General features: G+C 39.4%; 1 protein-coding gene and 1 long non-coding RNA gene across 6 annotated transcripts in view; one reads left to right on the forward strand and one right to left on the reverse strand.

Moving 5' to 3' along the window:
• Chrm3 (cholinergic receptor muscarinic 3) overlaps positions 1-19,631 on the forward strand; it is a 485,994-nt gene that overhangs the window by 349,281 nt on the left and 117,082 nt on the right. The window lies entirely within an intron of this gene.
• LOC147826312 (uncharacterized) overlaps positions 4,061-19,631 on the reverse strand; it is a 28,757-nt gene continuing 13,186 nt past the window's right edge. Inside the window, exon 3 of the long non-coding RNA XR_015439457.1 lies at positions 4,061-9,890. This is a non-coding gene — a long non-coding RNA (uncharacterized LOC147826312). The remainder of the gene's footprint in view (positions 9,891-19,631) is intronic.

Here is a 19,631-nt window from a genome sequence, read left to right on the forward strand (position 1 = left end):
CTTTTCAGTGATTTCTGTTTTGTCTTTTTCTTCTTTTACTGCTTACAAGATTTGCATACCAAGTTGTTAATTTAAGCCAATATCCACTATATCCTACACTTGTCTAGCATTTCTGTTGTCTCCTCAGTTCCCTTGCTCACTTTCCAATTTGCCATCTGTCAGTTCGCTGACTTGGCAATATTTCCACTACCCATGGGCCAAAGATACAACCTCTCAGCAATGCTTGCACCTCCTTCTGCACAATTTCGGGGTCTCAGCATAAATAAAACCAGGGAGGCCTAAGGAAGCCTTCCAGTCTCTGCAGTGTGATTTCTCCCCTATAAAGGCAAGGCAGTTCAAGGTTGACACTGTTTTAGCCCATGATTATAGATGAACTCTCTAGGACTTAATTTAGGAGTATTTTATTTATATAGGTCAGTTGAAATTAATGAAGGTGGGGAACATTAGAAAGCCTACTTATGTGACTTCTTAAAATTAAATTCTGGCTGGGGCCGGGGATTTAGCCGCCTGCCCTGCAAGCGCAAGGACCCGAGTTCTATCCCCGGTACCAAAAAAAATTAAATTCTGACTAATCGAGCCTGAATTATTTTAAATAGATTTTGAAATTTAGTTAAGATGAGCATTTGAGGATTTAAAATAGAAAAATAAATCATTTAAACTCAGCTTTCTCTTTATCCACATGGAGACCACAAAGAAAGGTTCTTTGTTTCTCCTACTGCCTCATTTATTTCTCTGCTCTCTTTATTCTTCATGTTTTCCCTACACATCTCTCTTTTCTCAGTGTTAGATTTCTTTCTTTCTCTCCTTTCTTCCTTTCTTTCAGGTCTATGCAGTTTCTTATTATCTCCTCTGATGCTTTACAGCTTTCTAAGATTATTCTTCCTTTAGTCAACTCGCCCTAACCCCACAGGGATATCTGAAACTGATAAGGCTTAAGTCCTTCATGGAGAAAAGCGGAGGCTAAGCTGACTGGTGGAAGCAACTGCCATCAGTGGACTTTGGTTTTTGTTTTAAGCTTAATGGAAAGGTTTAAGGAGAAACCCTTCCTGCTTTGAGATATAAGAGCTTTCCCTAAGGAAAAGAGTGGAAATATCGATCCTGTCATGTGTGTGTGTGTGTGTGTGTGTGTGTGTGTGTGTGTGTGAGATTACATATGGGTATAACTGGCATTAGGAAGTAAGTTCACCTTCTTTCATGATATCAACAAGTCAAATATTTTAAATATATCATCTCAGGTTATACTATGCCTGAAAGGGTTAATCAGCTCTACTTTTAAACCACTTTCCTCAGTTTCCTCTACAATAGCATTAGCTTATTGTTCTACTGACAGCCATTTAATTTGAGAAGGAATGAATATTATTTTGGTCAGCGGTCACTCTGATTTATTTTTAAAACAAATCATAACAGCATTCCTTTCCTCCTCTGTGTATAACCCATTATATTAATATTGTCTGTCCACTCTGCAAGGCTATTTGGTGAGGCAAAGGGAAATCATAGTGATCACTGACACTTGTGAACACTATAGACCAAGCATCATTCTAAGCGCTTTACACGCACCTCCTAATTTAATCCTTGCAAGTTTACTATCAGGCTTTTGCTGTTATAATTGCCATCTTGCAGAAAAGGAAACTGAGACCCAGAGAAGATAAGTAATTTGCCCAGGGACACACAGCTAGTCAGAGAGGAATTCGGGAAGTCTGGCCGAGTTTAGGCTCAATGCTAAATTGCAGCTAAGCAAGTCCTTGATGAAACTTGTCTAAGCAGCTCCAGCAAAGGGACAGTGCCTTGTGGCAGTTGTTAAAACAGAAATGTGTTCCGAGGGTAGAGCCCAAAGAACCTTCCATCCCAGACTACAGGGTGCCAAGGGTGGGGAGGCTTCCCCAGCGGGGGGGGGTGATAGAAGGTGCCATATGTCCTGCAAGGAGACCCACCATACTGCTGACTGGCTTTAGGAATCTTGTGCACAGTGGAAAGCAGAGAAAGAACTTAATGAAGGGAGCACAGGGAATGGGGGAAAAATAAGAACCAAGATACCTCATGTACAGGTACAAGCACCCAATGATGAATGTAAGTGGATTGTGTACCTAAAATGTACCAATAAAAGAATTTAAGGGGAAAAAAAAGAACTTAATGCATGGAGCATGGGAGAAGAGCTGGGAGAGGACAGCAAGGTCAGGGAAAATCTGTAGATAAACCAGGAAATTTGAAGTCATAGGAAGTCACTGATGGAAACTGTGCAAGTAAGTTTAATGACAAGATTTCTACTTCAGAAAGACCACTCTGGTTCCATTAGAAATAGTTGGCAGAGGGACCAGACAGGAATCAAGGAGAATAATTAATGAGCAATTCCAATAAACCACAGGAGCATGAGGAGATCTAAATCCAAGGGCTTGCTTGTGATTTTGGCTTTCATTCATAGGTGAATGATAGCTACTCAGACAGAGAATGCAGGAAGACTGGGTTGGAAAGGAAGAAAAGATAGTGAGTTTGATTTCTAATGTCCAGATCTGAGATGCCAGAGTCATCACATCATTGTATCTACCTGGCAACTCAAGAGTCATGTCTGGAACTTCTGATTTGAAGAAATGGTGACTGGTAAAGCTGTGAATTCAGACAGCTTGGATAAAGCTACCCATACCCAGGAATCTACTGGGCTGAGGATGGTGGCTTAGCAGTGAGGATAAGACAGAAGCAGGGAAAAAGCTTGCACGAAGCCCCAGTGGAGAAAAGAATCCAGAAGGTAATCATATCTTAGTAGCCAAAACAAGAGTTTCCATGGAAAAATCAATAGCTTAGTTTCCTTTGAAAGGTAAAATAGGATAGATGAAATATCATTTGACTTGGCAATGTGACCTTAAGGTAATTCAAGAAGTGAACAGACAGGTCCAGATTCCAGAGTAATCATGCTGGCTTGTGCTGAAAGGTGGTGGGAATAACTGTTTTAAATGGCTCTTAATGGTAATGAACATGAAAATCAGCCTAACCAAGTTCAGGTTGCAACTCTGTCATTCACAAGTTGTGTGATCCTAGGTAGTGTCTTACCAACAGGTTAATGTCATGTATCTCAATGCATATTTTATATTAATAAATACATATGTTGTGTGTATTTATTTATATTTGTATTCATATTTATGAATGGACATATAAAATATACAAATATATAATACTTTTACATATATTGTCACATTTTATGTACTAAAAGTAGTGTACATGTGACGTATACATTATATATAATGTATACATTATATATATATAATTTATGCTTTAATTCCAAATACATTTCATGTGATCAACGGTGTTCATTCAAATCTATAAGGCCTGCTTTGCCAGGCATTTGAGGGAATTCATGTTTCATATGATAATCCTGAAAGACTCTCTCACATATGTGTTAAATCAACAAAGAAAGAGGGAATTTAATTTTATTGTAAAGCATATTTATGCTATTTTAATGCTTTGAAAGGCTATTGAATGTTTATTGATAACAATGTCTTCCTTGTATAATTCATTATTAAGTTCCAGAAACTCCGTGGAATAAAACAGAATTAGCTTATGTTTTGCTTGTTAAGAAAGAGTCCACTTTGAGTCTTTCTGCTCAGGCCTCTCTCTGAGCAGTGAGTTGAGTATCATTACATCCTCTGGCTCCACCTTGTTTAAATATGGTTTCCAAGGTTACCTGAAGAATATCTCCACTGCAGCCATTTAGAAGAGGAAAAGACATGCAAGATTGGTTGTGAGAGGTTGCGATGGCCCAGGCTTGAAGTGGCCTAAGATACTTTTGCCTGCATCCCACTGGTGAGCACTTAGACCATTGCCATGACCCACATGGCTGAAGGGTTCAAAGAATGAGAAACGACAGTGAGAGATTAAGAAACTGAAAGAAGGAGACAAAGATGACAGCAAAGTTTACATAGCTGAAGCCATGTGGAAAACTCTTTGCCCTGATGAGACAAAAAGCTTTGTTTGCATCCTCAGCTCCTTTATTTATAGTGTAGATAAGGAAACTGAAAGGGGATGCCTTATTAAAACAGGGAGAAAGGCTACGATCTGCAGGAGACAGTGCTTGATGTTTATGTGGCAGATAGGTAGAAAAAAAGATAGTCCTCTTCTCACCCAAGCCTTTCTCCGCCATGCCCTCTTTTGTCTCCTGTTCTTCTGCGGGGCTCTGCCTCATCCGTAGGAGGAAGAGAAAAAGAGTCGTGTTTCTCCTTCCACGCAGGGCCCTTCCTCATCCACAGAAGGAGGTGAGTTAGGCCTGGCCATAGTGATCTACAGCGCAGTGCTCCCAACAGACCATTGCTAATTTCAAAAGCAAGAAAATTCATCTAGTTGTATGCTTCCAGGAAGAGAAAATTAATATGAAGTTTAACCAGTCTTTGCACAGTATGAAAATAATATAAAATTCAGCATATACCTTTATTGATATAAAGAGGAACAGCAGCTTCCTTAGCCACACTGGATAAATGTGGAGTTCATTCCATCTTGCAGATTGGTCTTCTGAGGACTAAGATCAGTGCCCTTTCTTTAGCCTGGTAATTGTGGAAGCAGAGACACCTGCAAAGGTCTTAACAGACCTGAAAGTGGAAGGTAAGTGCTCTGACCTCTTGCCCAGAATATGAGTCCCTATGTCACATTAGCCTCCTGGAACAAAAAGATAGCAGAGCAGAAACTAAACTTGTGACTCAAAATATAGCTATATTGACATCAGGGTCAATGGCAGTGTACTTTCCTCTACTCTATTATTATACCAAATTGGTAAGTTTGTGAAAAAGAGCTATTTAAAAGAAAATGTGCAGTGAAGTTATATCAAAGATAAAGATTTGTTTTGTATTTTTTACTAGTGAAATACCATTTACAAATACAGGAAAATATCTGCAGGAATCTCTCCTGAAGGAAAAGAACAGCATGTCTGACAGCTCTTCCAGATCAATAGCAGTTCTCTTGGAAGGAGCATATTGAGTGATTTCAGTCATGTCATTAGAGGATCTGCTGAGCAGGGAAAATAGGAAAAAGTGAATAGATTTTGGTGTCTCTGAATCTGTAGAGGCCATAGAAATGCTACTATGAACAATTCAGATTCTCTAATCAATTTTTTTGCTGATATGTGAGGTAGTGATACATTTTCCCTGACTTGCTGAGGCTAGCTTTACCCTGGGAGATCATACACCAAAAGGAGGGCCCAGTATAATTTCTCCTAGTTCAGACAACTTGAGAAAAGAAATAAAAGGTATTTCATTAGGAAAGAGGAAATAGATCTTCACTGAATTGTGTAGAGATGGACTGGAAAGTGTATATGAAGTCTACGAGAAAGTGTATGGATTCAGCTGTGAAGACAAAAAAATAATAGGGGTATATTACCACCAGAACCAAAGAGGGTAGGTCAGCAACTCTGAGAAGACCTTTAATAATGCATGCATGCATCTATCGATATATCTATTTGATCTTATAAACCTTATTCTAAATACTAGTGAAAAAAGAAGAGTCCATTAAGGAGAAGCACCTGGGAAGTCAGGATGTAGAGGAGCTTCCCTTCCTGCCCCTCAGTGCACTGGCCAGTGCTGACCACAGCTCTGAGGTCTTCCAGTCTCTCACTCCCCCTCTCCTGCATCCCCCTCTCCTGTTTTCCTTCTGTCCTTCTCCCCCTCTCCCTCTTCCCACTCTCTCCTTTCTCGCTGAAGAGACTAATGGTTTAAAAAAATTCTGTTTCTATGCCCTTTCTTCTTCCCTGACGTTCACTACCAGGATCAGGCATGGGGGGATACTATTTGCTTACATGTGATTGGGTACCTATTATGTGCCCATCATTGTTCTAGGCTCCAAGGGAGTAATGATGAGCAAGATAGAAGTGCCAGTCCACAGAGAGCTTGCAGTCTGTACATCAATAAGCTCCTGACGTGCAGAATTGATGTTTACCTATCAGATCATGAAAGGCTGCCTTCCATGCCATGAGTGAAGTCTTGGGATTGAGAAAGACACAGGTGACTTCCTTGTTCTCATGGAGGTCCAAGTCAAAACAATCCATGAGCAACATTTAATATGAATATGCACTTTAATTTTGAAAATTCATGCAAACATTTTTAATATTTTTCTCGTGTTCAATTCTCTCGTTTATAGCAATTTATCAAGACCAAAGTGTTGACATAAGGCTACAGGATATTAGAACATGAATTATAAAGATGACAAATTTCAAAGAGACCCACTGGTTCTTGATGTCTTTCAAACAGTGAGCCACAGAATCAAGTTTAAAATCCAAGCATTGTCTCAAAAGTCTAGAAGAAAAGATTTTTAATGTTTTTTCCCTTCAAAAAATGATAAATGTTTCAGGAAATAGGTATGTTTACCCTGACTACACAATGTATACATGTATCATATGTATCACTATGATGTTTTGTGTTTTTATGTATCAGTTAAAATAAATTTATTTTTTAAAGAATCTAAGTGTTGGACCCCAGCCTTGACATTAGTTCCTCAAATCTTGGTGTCTTTGGTAAATTATGGCATTCCAAATAACATATCTATGATTTTCACTTTATAGTAAGAAACTATTGTTTGTTTATGGCCTGCTTATAGGTACTGTAAAGTAGAAAATGATTAACTATTATTATACACATATCAACAGGAAGCCACATTCTGAATTTGCTGGCTATTCTTCACTGCTAATAGAGAATTTGACTAGTCTCATAGTCCCTTTCCAAAAACACTACAAGTACAATTTCTCACTATTGGTCACATACTTGGACTTCTTCCAATATTAAAAAGATATGAATTCTTGAGCTTCTATAAAATCTTGCTTTGTGTTTGGCCTTTTCAAATGAGTAGCCATTGTAAAAGGGATTATATTACAGCACTGCTTTCTTAATTCTGCAGGAATTTTTTCAGGCTTGTTTCATGCAGTTTTATCTGTTTCAAGAGGTAAAGCTGTAGTGTGTGGCTACAAGTGAAATCAAATAAAATCACAGTGACTTTGTTGGCATTCCATGAGATAAAGTTGTCAGGAAAGCTCTTGGCAAGACTAGTGGGCTTCCCTTCCTGGTTCACCACTCTGATTGCCTACAAGTTATATGAAGTCCAGAAAAGAGTGAGGAGGAGCATGACTGTTTGTAAACTGGTGGAAAGCAATAAGGCCACAAATCCAGGGAAAATGATTCCTAAAAATATCCAAAATTTTATCTAACTATGCAGGCAAAAAAAAAAAACAACCCATATATCAGGACAGGAATAATGGAGTGGAAGCTGCTGTAGATCTTTTTTGGGGTTTTTTTTGGTACCAGGGATCGAACTGGGGTCCTTGTGCTTGCGCAGCAGGCAATGAAACCACTGAGGTAAATCCCTGGCCCGATCTTCTAAGTTTTTAGGCATGAAAACATTTTGTCTTGCAAGGGTGAAGCAGAACTCCATAAGTAGCAGGAAACTGATGCATCTCCTAAGTTTTTTGAGCAGTTTGGGGAAATCTGACTCTATCACAACCTTCTGAGTTAGAAGTGAGCATATGTGAACTTGTGGAAAATGAAACGTGTTTCTTCCCCTCTTTACCCACTATATTGTGTAGGGCATTTTCTGCACATCAAATATTTCTGAATGGAGAGTTAGAGATTGCAGTAAAATAAGTAATATACAGGCTGTTAGCTCTAACATTTCTGACTATAGATGACACAGAGCACACAGTGAAATAGACAGCATGTTGTTATTTCTTCTAACAATGACATTAGAACCATCGTGAGTGAAGAAAACTCACAAGTGTAGCATACTCTTTAGAATTTCTCTCTTACTTATTAGTTTGTTCCTTTTTCCCCCCTTGGGCTAACCCATCATTTGTTTCATTGTATAACTTTAATTTGGAGTTAGTTTTATTGTATAACTAACCTATATTTCAAATGGATGATTCAGTAACATACATGATTTCAGAACAAAAGGAGGGGTAGCCAGAATCTGTTCCTTGCATCCTGGGTTTTATTTTAATTAATCTCAATTGGGCATTTTCTATATTATCTTTCTGTGTTTTTATTTTCTCACCAGTAAAATGTAGTACTTGGATTCTGTGTTCTCAGAGGCTTGTTCCAAATCTTATTCTACATTTTTAATTACCACCTTCTGAACAAGCGGTAGTATTTCTGCTTACTAATTTACAAGTTTTTAATACAATAAGCCCCTTCAATATTAACTAAGTGGTTTTACACTAATATATCTTCATCATATTCTTTTTCTCTTCCATTGTATACTCTCAAGATATTTCTGATCATATCAGTAACTTAGTAGTTTTTATCAAAAACATTTTTTATTTTAGTTTATTAGTACATGTGTGTAGTACATAATGTTTACATTGGTTAAGGGAAGTTGGTACATTTGCATAACATTTTAATTCCTTTTTCCATCCCCCTTTTTTCCCTCCCTTCCCCCTTCAACTATCTCTTAGTAGTTTTTTTTAAGTAACAGAATAGCCATTACACTGCCCAGATAACATTTGTATTTGTCCCTTTTCTATTGCTGTAACAAAATACCTGAGGTTGAGTAACTTATACAGACAAGAGGTTTACTTAGCATACAGTTTCAGAGGGTGTACCAGACAGCATGTCTGTGGTTCTGGTTAGAGTGCCCCACCCCCACCTTGGCCACAGATCACGGTAGATACCATCATGGCCAGAACACGTTCCAGAGAGAAAGATCAGACTGGAAGAGATCATTTGTTGAGACCAAAAGTCAGAGAGATTCAGGGGTCAAGCTCATCCTCCATAACAATTCACTCTTTCATGGAGCTAATTCATCCTTCAAGACCAGCATTAATCCCTTCTGAAGGCAGTACATGACCTAAGTGCCTTCCATTAAACCTACTTGTAAAGGTTCCATTCCTCTCAACATCGTCATACTGAGAACCTAGCTTCCACCTGTTAACCCTTGGGGGACACTTTCAAACAAAAACCATAGAAACAATATTAAATTTGTAATCATACTCCTATAAATATCTGATAATGGATAATTTCAAAATATACTTACATCATGATTTACACATAGAAACACATCATTAAACCATTGATTAACTCACATTAATAAACTATTAATGTTAAAAATATTTACATTATTGTATTGATTATTTTTGAGGGTAAAATTATCTTTAATAAGCATTTTGCTTTTTATATGAAAAACAAATTAATGTATTTTCTGCAGAATGTATGTGTATTAGTACTGTGACAAAATACCTGAGATAAACAACTAATAAGAAGGAAAGCTTTGTTTTGGTTTGTGGTTCTAGAAGTTTCAGCCCATGATTGTGAGGCCCTGTTGCTTTGGGCCTGTGGCACATATCAGTAACTCATGGTAAGAGTACATAATGGAGGAGGATGCTCACCTCATGTTAGCTGGGCAGCGAGAGAGGGAGAAGAAGAGGGAGAAGGAGAGGGGGAGGGAGGGAGAGAGGGGTGGGGGGAGAGGAAGGAACTGCAGTCCAATACTCCCTTCAAGGGAACTCTTCCAATGACCTAACTTCCTTCCTCTAGGCCCCACATCTTAAAGGTTCCCTCTCCTCCCAATAGCGCCAAGCTGAGGACCAAATCTTTAACACATGGGCCTTTGAGGGACATTCCAGATGCAACCTATAGCAGTAGCCTTCAATTAATGTGACTTTAAATTTTGTTTAACAATTGCGTTGAAAGTGACTTGTACAATTATTCCTTTTTCCAAACTCTTGCTCTGTGAATTAAGAGAAGTTTTCTGATTAATGTTTGTAAAGTAGAGTTCCTCCATGGCAAGTAAGGTGGTTGTCTTTCAGTTCTTGTTAACTATGTATATCCATGCTGACTGGAGACACCAGGAACAACTTCCCATTTCAGAATAAAGACGAAGGCCTTTCTCTTAAATCCTTCATTTGTTTCCATCTTCCTATAATGTACTTGAATAATCTGTAATAAAAATGTGTTATTTTTTTAAATTTTTATTTTTTATTAATACATCTTTGTAGTACATAATGAGCACTTTCTCAGTGTGGAGTTAGTACATGTACATAACACATCTGTTCCTTTTTATCACCTTCCTCTTCCCTCTCTCCCCCTTTATGGAGATGGAGCTTTTGTAAATAATATCCTTCTTGATGAATTTATTGTCAGCTCAAAATTGGAAAAACATTAGTGATTCATAATTTTTTATGAATGTTGACCATCCTGTATTTACATGAACAGGTTATTTTTTCCAAAGTTAGAGGGATAATGTTTTATATTAATTGTGGTGGTTTTTTTTCATTTACCTTGCCGGCAGCATATTGAATCTGACCAGTTAATCTTAGTCTGAGCTAAGTATAAATAAAATATGGTCTCCACAAGGATAAGGTGAAGGAGAGTTTATGCTGATATTATTACATCAGTTGTGTTCGGTGACTTTGACATTTGGCCACGCATATTTTTGTGTTCATCAAAGAAATGCCAATCCTAAAAGTCTTATTACTCTTATAGTCCATTCTTGGGCATTTGTTGCAATTACTACCTTGAACAAACATGTGTTAAATACACACTGGATGAACATTTCTTTTCTTGAGAAAGCACCTGGCATTGCAGTTCTATATAGGTGCTGGAGCTTTGATGTTTTCCATTATCCTTTATACTCCATCTTCTCCATTAGAGTTGAAGAAAGAAAATAGGCGGGATAATGATGAAGTGAAGTGGAGGAAGTCGCAGAGAAAAAAGGGAAATGGAAAATGGTTGTGTTCACCTGTATGTCACAGGGAACAGAAAAAATCACAACCCTTTTAAGAGGTAGAGATTTCAGAAAATGAGCATGAGCCACACAAAGCCCTATCAGATAGACCTAGTTTTGAGTCTTTTATCAGCTATTTCCAAGATGATGCATGTAAACTAGGACCAGTGGTGGACAATCCATGTCCATCTTAGTGCCTTTAGCTGTATTCTGAGGCTCAGTATGTGGGTGGAAGTCCGTGGTCAGGGGACATAGCACATCATCTTTAGGAGGCTTTCTCTCTGCAGTTGAAAGGAGGCCTGTGCCCAGTATCTCTTCTTGGCAGGCACCAGGCCACACCATAACACTCTATCCACCAGTGCTTCTGCCCAAACTGAACTGAATTAATCAACTATATAACTATTTCCTTTCATCTAATACTACATTGATAATTTCCATGCCAAGCATAAGGCTAATCATCTCAATCGCTCAAAAACACTAGTTTAAAAATATGAAAATGGCCAAATGTTTTTTAAAGGAATAATTTTATTATGTAATATGATCCTTCTTATATGGTAAGAGGCTCTTTCTCAGTGTATATAGCTTGCAAACACGTGTCAGCAGTTTGAAGGATCTGCCTCTTCATTCCCAGTGGGTTCAATTTTCTTTGCCATGGAGCATTTTACAGCTGTATTTACAGAGCAGTGTTTTTCTAAAAGTCAGACAACCAGTGCATATTTAACAAATTGCTCTCTTGATTCATCACCTATCGGCCTAATATGCGTCTCAAACTTAAGAAATTCCAAACCAAATTCCACATCCTCACAGCTCCTAATCTACTCTTCCCTCTGTCTTTTGACACCTCCTTTTTTCTAGCTGCTCAAACCTAAACCTTGGAGGTCATTCTGCTTTCTTTCTCTCCTGCTGCTGTTGGCTCTTTTAAAGTCCATGTAACATCTGACTAATTCCTATCACCCTGCACCTGCTTCCCATCCAGCTCACCATCACCTCACACCCTAGCAATTGTGGTTTCCGTGTTGCTCTCTCTGCCTCAAGCTGTGTCTGTCCAAGTTCCTACAGCCTGTTATTAACAGAGCAGCCAGAGTGAGCCTAATGAAATGGAATCATGACACTTCAGAGACATATGTTCAAGAATCAGTAATAGATGCGCCTTTCGTCCAGAGTGAAATGTCTAGTCATTGCTGGGGCCTGAGCTCTCTGTGAGCTGCTCCCTGCTGCTTCTCCACAATAACTTCCTACCACCATCCCCACTTGCCTACCTGTCCACCATGGCTTCAGCACTGTGTCCCATCCACAACAGCCAGGCTCCTTTCACAGCTTTCCAGGGGCTTCATTGTCTTCATGGATGCCTGTCATGTCTCAGTCTGTCAGAGATGCCCTCCTGACCATCATATATAAATAGCTCAGCTTTCTTCATGGTGCTTTGTTCTCTCTCTCTCCCTTCCTCTCTCTCTCTCTCTCTCTCTCTCTCTCTCTCTCACACACACACACACACACACACACACACACTTATATGTGTGGCCAGGTCTCCCTCCTGTTCCAAAATGTAACTGCTTGATGCCAAACCCTGTGTTCATTCCTGTAGTCCTAGCAAAAAGAAGGGTGCCTGGCCCACAGAAGTCACACAATAAATACGTGAAGTAAGTAGCTCAAGCCAGGCATGTCACTGTGAAAAACATCAGACTGCTCAGTGCTGCATTGTCATGGGGAACAGATGGTTTTGTGAAATACTCAGGGGTAAGACATAATTGTCAATCTGACCTGGCACTCTTATGGTGGAGGGATTGTTCTAGACTGAGAAGTTGTGGAAGGCTTCATGGTGTAGAGAAGACAGACAGGTGCTCAACATGGGATTGTAGGCACCATCAGAGACAGATGCCAGTAAGTGAAAGGATCATCTATTGTATGCAAATCAGACAAGCAGTGGGAGATTTGTTATTGGATCTTGGAGAAAACCTCAGAATTTGTTAAGTGCATTTTGGAGGCATTTGCAAGGAAGTGCTGTTGGAAGCTGTTAGAGTGGACAAGCACCTGAGAATGAGAGTGTAGCTCAAAGGAGGCAGGAAGGAAAGTGACTGTATTTCCCAGACAAGGTGAGGGGTCCATCCATTAAAGGACACATGGAAGAGAAGACCGAAGATGTCAAAAAGCAGCATAATAATCAGGTTCCAGGGAAAAAGAAGACATGAAATGGTAGACAGTCTAGTAGAAGACCTTCCAAGAGGCCAATTGTCTTGGAATTTAAAAGGCCATTGGTAGACAGAGCACCATATGGGCGGACAGTGTGTGAGCTGGATGCAGTGGGCCTGAAAGTGAAAAAGAGTGGTGGCTGATATGAACCGTGTGTTCATGATACTAGCCAGAAGAAAGACCACATCATCATCAACAGTGGAAGCAGAGTTGAGGGGTCCTCACTTGTAAGTGGTAGAATTGAGTCCCTTCCTTTCCCTCCCAGGGCTGAGACTCAGTGAGGCCTGTCGGCTTCTTCTCTGAAATGCCTATGTCCACAGATGGTGCTTTGCTACTTTTGTCACTTTTGGTGATGCAGCTGCATTCACAGACGACAGGAAAAGGCTCATATGGGGCTTCCATTGACCTTTTGCTTTTTCTGCCTTGATAATCTTTCCTAACAATGCAGATCCCCCTGTCCCCAAGTGAAATCATCCCTCCGCATAACATCAAACTTTTAACCACTCAACACTATCCCAGGAAGAAAAGAAGGGTTTGGTAAAGTACTTAAGTGTTCATTTTCCTGCAGCCTCTCAATGAACCCATGAATTATGAGCAGCAAAGTCAATTGAGAGCTTGCCGGAAACAGACTATAAACAGGTGTCTGCAATCTACAGACTTAACTCATAATGCACCCAAAAGGTCACTTAAGGAAACTGCTTATTCTAGAGCTTGTTAAAATGGATTTTTGTTTCTTCTTTATTCCAGTTAGATTGTTTTTACTTTTTAGTTTTTGTTTTTCCCTATACTAGTAATATGTTCTAATGATATATTAGAACCCTGAAGAATTTTTCAACAGGCCTGGAGAAAGACAGTGGAGTGCGGGAGGGAAGGATTGTGGGCACTGTCCTAAACTCTCCAGGTCAAGGTCATCAGTCTCCTCTGTAAAGGTGAACAATCCTAAGAGCTGAGCAAATTTCTAATGGAGGAGATGGCAGGTTCTCCCGGAGCCAAGTCACTAGTGCTTCTTTGTCCCCAGCTAGAAAACCATCAAGAGAAGAAAAGATACCCTCTTCACCTCTACAGCCCTTACATTAACTAGCACAGTGCCAACCTCCCAGATGCTCAGTGAGTGCTTGCTGATTTCCCATCTTATTTAACAAATTAGCACCAGAAGTTTCTTGAAGACCATTTAGTTCAGTGTTCTCAACTTGTATGTGAATCATCTGGGGTGATTTATTCACCTCAGAGCATTTCTGGCTCTGTGGCTCTACTGTGAGGGATAAATTTCTGCATTCTTCACAGGCCACAGGGTGCATCCTACATGCTGGTCCATGGACCACCCTTTGAGTAGCAGGGGGCTAGTAGAGTGTCTCTTCTACATGGTCTGCCGGTCACCAGTAGAGTGTTGTTGGCTGTGGAGCCAAACCAGAGCCGCAAGATAGATGATCATGGTTTATCTTTCTGCTTTTGTCAAATATGACTGAGATTATTTAACTATGGTTGTTTTTATTTTTGGTACCAGGGATTGAACTCAGGACCTTGCACTTGCAAGGCAGGTGGCAGAACCACTGAGCTAAATCCCCGGCCCTTTAACTATGATTTTTAAAAGATCTTTGAACAAAGTTTAATATGAAGCACAATGCAAAATTTAACAAGAAAAACTGTATAAAAAGTAAGAAATACAAATAAAATGTGAGATTTTTTTTAAGTCAAAGTCTCCCTTTTCAGATTACACACCTAGGGAATACAGTCCTTATCATCCTCTGTTAGGGAAATTTTAAATGAATAGGACCAGAAGCATTAATCTAGTCTGAAGAAAGGGGGCCCAGTGACATAATTAGCCAGTTAGCCTAATAATAATATTGATGACAACAGCTAACACTTATCAGGCTCTTATTATGAGCCAGGCAAGGTGCAAAATACATACACTTACCCTGAATATTCATGAAAGTCTTCCAAAGTATTACTGCTGGTCCCATTTTGAATCTGAAGAAGCTGAGGTTTAGAGTGTCCAGTTACTTACAGAACATATACCTATCTGCCATTAAGGTTCTTGCTGTCAACTATTGGTGTTTTATGGTGTCTGAAGTCAGTTCCGCCTATGTTAGAGCCAAATCCTTTCAACCTTGTCCAAGATTCAGTTTGCAGTGGTGAACCTGAGATTAAAGTACATTGGTGCAAATTGGCAGCACCTGATGTTTTCAGCCTTGGAAAATTACACACATGTGCCCTATATGAATCTGGATGTTTACTCCTTCTCTGCTTCATTCATGATAACAATAAGCAAACTCTGCTTTCTATTTAATAACTGAGCCATGATTGTAGGCTCATAGAAAACTAGTACTTCCTCAGTAATGTGTAGTTTTCTGCCAAGCAGTCAGTCATTAGAGTTAGAGGAAAAGGTGCCTATAATGAACTTTTATAAATTGCATTACCAGTAACAGTCAGTGAGTTCCATTCTTCATACAAATGGACTTTAAAATGATAGTACCAGAAGCGTTATAAAAATACTTCTGTGAATTTCAACTCAGCATTCTAGACATTATCCAAACAAATCCTTTGCAGCATTTTTCGGGCTCGTGATATTATTACAGGTACTTCTATATTTGTGATGACAATTATGCACATATTCCCCTTGGGAAAAGGACAGACATGCCTACTGCCCATAGATACACATGAGGACCAAGAGCACCTGCAGAAATGGCCACAGCCCCGGGGCAGGCTACTTTCACTTACACATTACAGCCCTCTTTAAAAATGGAAAATTTCTTTTCTCTTTAACAAGTCCCTGACATTTCCAAATATAAGAAATTCTGGATCATTTCCATTCACTGAGACTGAGACTTGATAGAGGTTTGAGTCTGCATGCAGCCAAGTGAATCTGAAGTGGCACAGACTGACATTGCTGATGCCAGGGGTAAAGCCCAGGGAAAGCAGAGGCCTTGAAGTTTTGTATCTGTCCCTTTCTAGCTAATGGCCATTAAGCATACCCTCTAAGAAATATTATTCTGAACCATGAACCACACAGTGTCCTCACTTTGTACATGGCTGGGAATACGCTAAAGTTTAACACAGTTCAAGAACTGCAGCAGGAGCTGAAAATACCACAAGGTAAAGTAGTTCAGCAAACCAAGACCTGGTGAGTTCTAGGCTAAAGAGCCTACCAGACAATGCTCAGCACCCACTATTGTCAGCAGCAGAGATGTGTGCTTAGCAGGTGGGAGGAAAAGAGTCTGGGAGGCTCATAAGACTCACACTACGTGTAACTGGCAGGTGTAGTCATTTCTAAATCTTAATCTGAGATTCAATTGAGAGGTGTAGGAAAACCACGCCCAGGAAAATATCTCCTCTAGTGAAGCTCAAATTCCACTATTTGCAATCCAGACCATCTGGATCTTTCCATCTTTCCATCTTCTTCCCAGTTTGTTTGTTTGTTTGTTTGTTTGTTTGTTTGTTTATTATATTGAGAATTCCAGCCCACTCTCTTTTTTTGAGACAATGTCTTGGTAAACTGCCTCATACTTGTGATTCTCCTGCCTCAGCCTCCTAAGTAGCTAGGATTACATGTACCACCACACGCAGCCCTTCCCAATGTTTTAAAAATACAAATACTCCTGAAATGAGTAACACAATAAATTCCTCGTGTCACAGCATGAAACATGTTTAGACACTTCCTTGAGTACCAGGTGGAAGGCTGTGTTTGTTGTTGTTGTTGTTTCTGCTGTTGTTTTCCCCTAATGAGGATGGAGGTTAGGAGACATCCACATGTCTTACCTTCTTTCTAGATTGAGAGGCTGGGGGGAGATGCCATGGTGCCCATCCACATTGATAGTCCATTATTACAACGCAAAAGCCTAAAACATAGCAACTTTCAAGTATCACCCTCCTTCGGGCACTTTCTACAGATAACTTTAGACAATTTTTCATAGCATTTGCTTGGCTAAGGATGAGGAAAATTGAAAGAATAAGTATACAACAAACATAAACCAAGCATCTCCAACATCACACTGTCTTCAAAACTAATGCTTAATTCACCAAATCCTTTTTACAAGATGTACATTTCTCAGAAGAGTGTATTGTTATGTTAGGCGAGGGCTCTATTCGTTGTTTACAAGGAGCCTTTCTTCTTATCCTCACTAATCATTAAGAGAGTTGGTGATTTCAGTGTAACATTTCATCATAGATAAAACTCTTAAAGATCAACTCGTTTTCTTAGTTAGAATATAGTCTTCACTACTAAGGTCATCTGTAAGACAGGAGGTAGATGATTAGGTTTAAAAAGTTACATGGTATAGGTAGGTTAAAAGAATGTATCATCTGATCAGCTCAAGTAGGGCTCCCCTGATTGAAACAGAAAAGCAAGACACCAGCCCACACTTCCAAACAATCTATTGGAAGCCCTGGTAACCACACTAAGTCACACTAGCATTTGTGTGACTCTGACTCTGTGAGATTATCTGCCATACAGCCTGTATCTGGTCTTCTTCTGGCATACAAGAAAGGCCAAACAAACCAATTTACCTTAAACTATGATTGTCAGAGGATTTATAGCCTCAAGGAGCAGTAGGCATTATGGTAATGAGAGGCAGCATCCTCCTCTCTGAGAACTTTATCTCTCTTTAGTGATGACAGCTTTATGGTTTTATAGTGAAAATTCATGGAAGGTGCTTTTACAAAATCGACAGTCTTTTGAGATATTTCCAAGGGTGATGGCACAGTAAAGAGGAAGCATATTATGGAATAGAGGCTGAATAAAACTCAAAAGTGAGAAATGAGATGCTATTACCAAGGAGAAATTCACTTCTTCCTCTTGAGTCTTCTCATTTCACCCTCAAATGTTATTCATTGCATTGCTTCATTTATAAGGGATCACAATGTGGAAGTTGCTTTTTCTGTGGTATGAAGACCTGTGCCTTTTCTGCTGGACAGTCTCTACTGAGAAATCCTCAAAGTTAGGGGGTTTTGAGCTGCCTCGTACCTACTCTGTGTAGATGGAGATCCAGTGCACCATTTATTACTGCTCCAAGTCAAGTCTGCATTTGGATCAGAACTGCTCTTCGTTTTTAAGGAGTTTTTTTGCAATTCAATTTTGAAAGGAAACAAGCTGATGGTCACTGAACCTGACAGAATTTTTTTTAGTTAATATATGTTTGTGGAACATGATAATTACATTTATTTAGGAAATGGTATGTGCATATGTCATATCTTGATCATTTTCAATTCTTTTACCTCCTCTTTCTACCCACTCCCCTCCCCTCTGTTCCTGATCCCTGTCCCAGTCCTCAAAAATATCTGCCTTCCTGTTTTCTACCTTCTCTCCTTTATTTTGCTCTTTTTTATATTTTTTATTTCTCATACAACGGAAATCATGCAATATTTAACTTTCTGTTGAACTCAACAGAATCTTTCCTGTACTGTCATATAAGTCCATAGAGTATATTCACTTTCATCCTCAAATCCTACCACTCAGCTTGGGCTCAATACAGTACATTCCTCCTCATTAGTGCTCAGAACATAATAGCTAGGTAGTCTCTGCTAAGTCTTCTGAAAAATCATGAACTCATTTCCATCTTCTTTTCTGAAAAGCATCCTTTGCCTGTTTTCTTAACTCTTATAGTGAGTAATAATGACAAGAGTAAAATTTACCCTGTTTTGAAGGGTCCTGTGTTTCACAACACATTGATCCACACATTTCAAGTGTGACATCTCATTAAAGCTTGCAAATGAGAGCATTTTGCCATGCCATTTCATGGATATTCACAAAACAGGTTGCTGGCCAAGGTACTGGTCCACCACAGTTTGTCCAACTTTGCTGTGCAGAAAAGGACATGGTTTGCTTAATTATGAACTATAACTCATAAGCCAGGAGCAAAGTTTGACAAATATTTACACCATTTCACTCAAGACTCTTCACTGACTCATGCATCAAGCAGACAAATTTCTTGTATTGCAAATATATCAATAAGTATCTGTTGAGTATTTCTCTAAAGAAGCTCATAAAATTAGATGTTATGGGTAAACGTGGTGAATTGGGAGAAGAAACAAGGAGGAGGGGACAGCATAAGCAACTAAGAGAAAAACAAGTTGAAAGAACTAGCTCCTCCATGCCTTTGTAAGCCTCTGCTGCAGCTGAAGACCTCCAAAGACTGAACGGTGATGGGAGGAAGATAGGGTGGGAGGGTGAGTGTGTAGATCTCCCTTAGTTGCATTTTCTGAATAATGGAAATACTGGTGCCATATATCTTGTCATATTACTGTAGTAACTAAATGAACTAGGGTACTTTAAGATGCTTCATGAAGTGTAAAACACTCTGCAAGAAAGATTGTAATTAACATCATCATTCTTATTAACTGTACTAACTGCAGAGTACTTGATTTCCCTTATTGGTTAATTCTAAAGAGGTTTGCTTCCACTTCATTTCTTCTTAGCATCTTAATAATTGCTATTTCATTATCACATTTTTTAAAAAAATAAAAAGGATCTTTCCTAGAGCAAGATTCTAGGTTTTAAAACCTTTTGCTTCCCCAAGCTATCAGGGAACTCAACCTGCTCAGACACCTCTGCTTCAGCTCCATGTAAAACCCTCACCCCCAAGTTCTCAGATGGAGTGAGCCACCACCAGCTTCCAATTCAATGGCAGCATTTTCTGAGCAACCACAGAAAACCTTTGAGTGTCTCATCTTCCAGGGTTCACTCTGTCTGACTGAAACCTCTCTGGACCCATTCATTTATCAAACCATCTGTGCATATAGGTGTTAAGCGGACCTGCTTGTCTGGGCTG

Source organism: Heterocephalus glaber, unplaced genomic scaffold, assembly GCF_053883595.1.
Source record: "Heterocephalus glaber isolate CG9 unplaced genomic scaffold, H.glaber_assembly_v1.0 deba00001472, whole genome shotgun sequence".
In the NCBI taxonomy this organism is placed as follows: Eukaryota; Metazoa; Chordata; class Mammalia; order Rodentia; family Bathyergidae; genus Heterocephalus; species Heterocephalus glaber.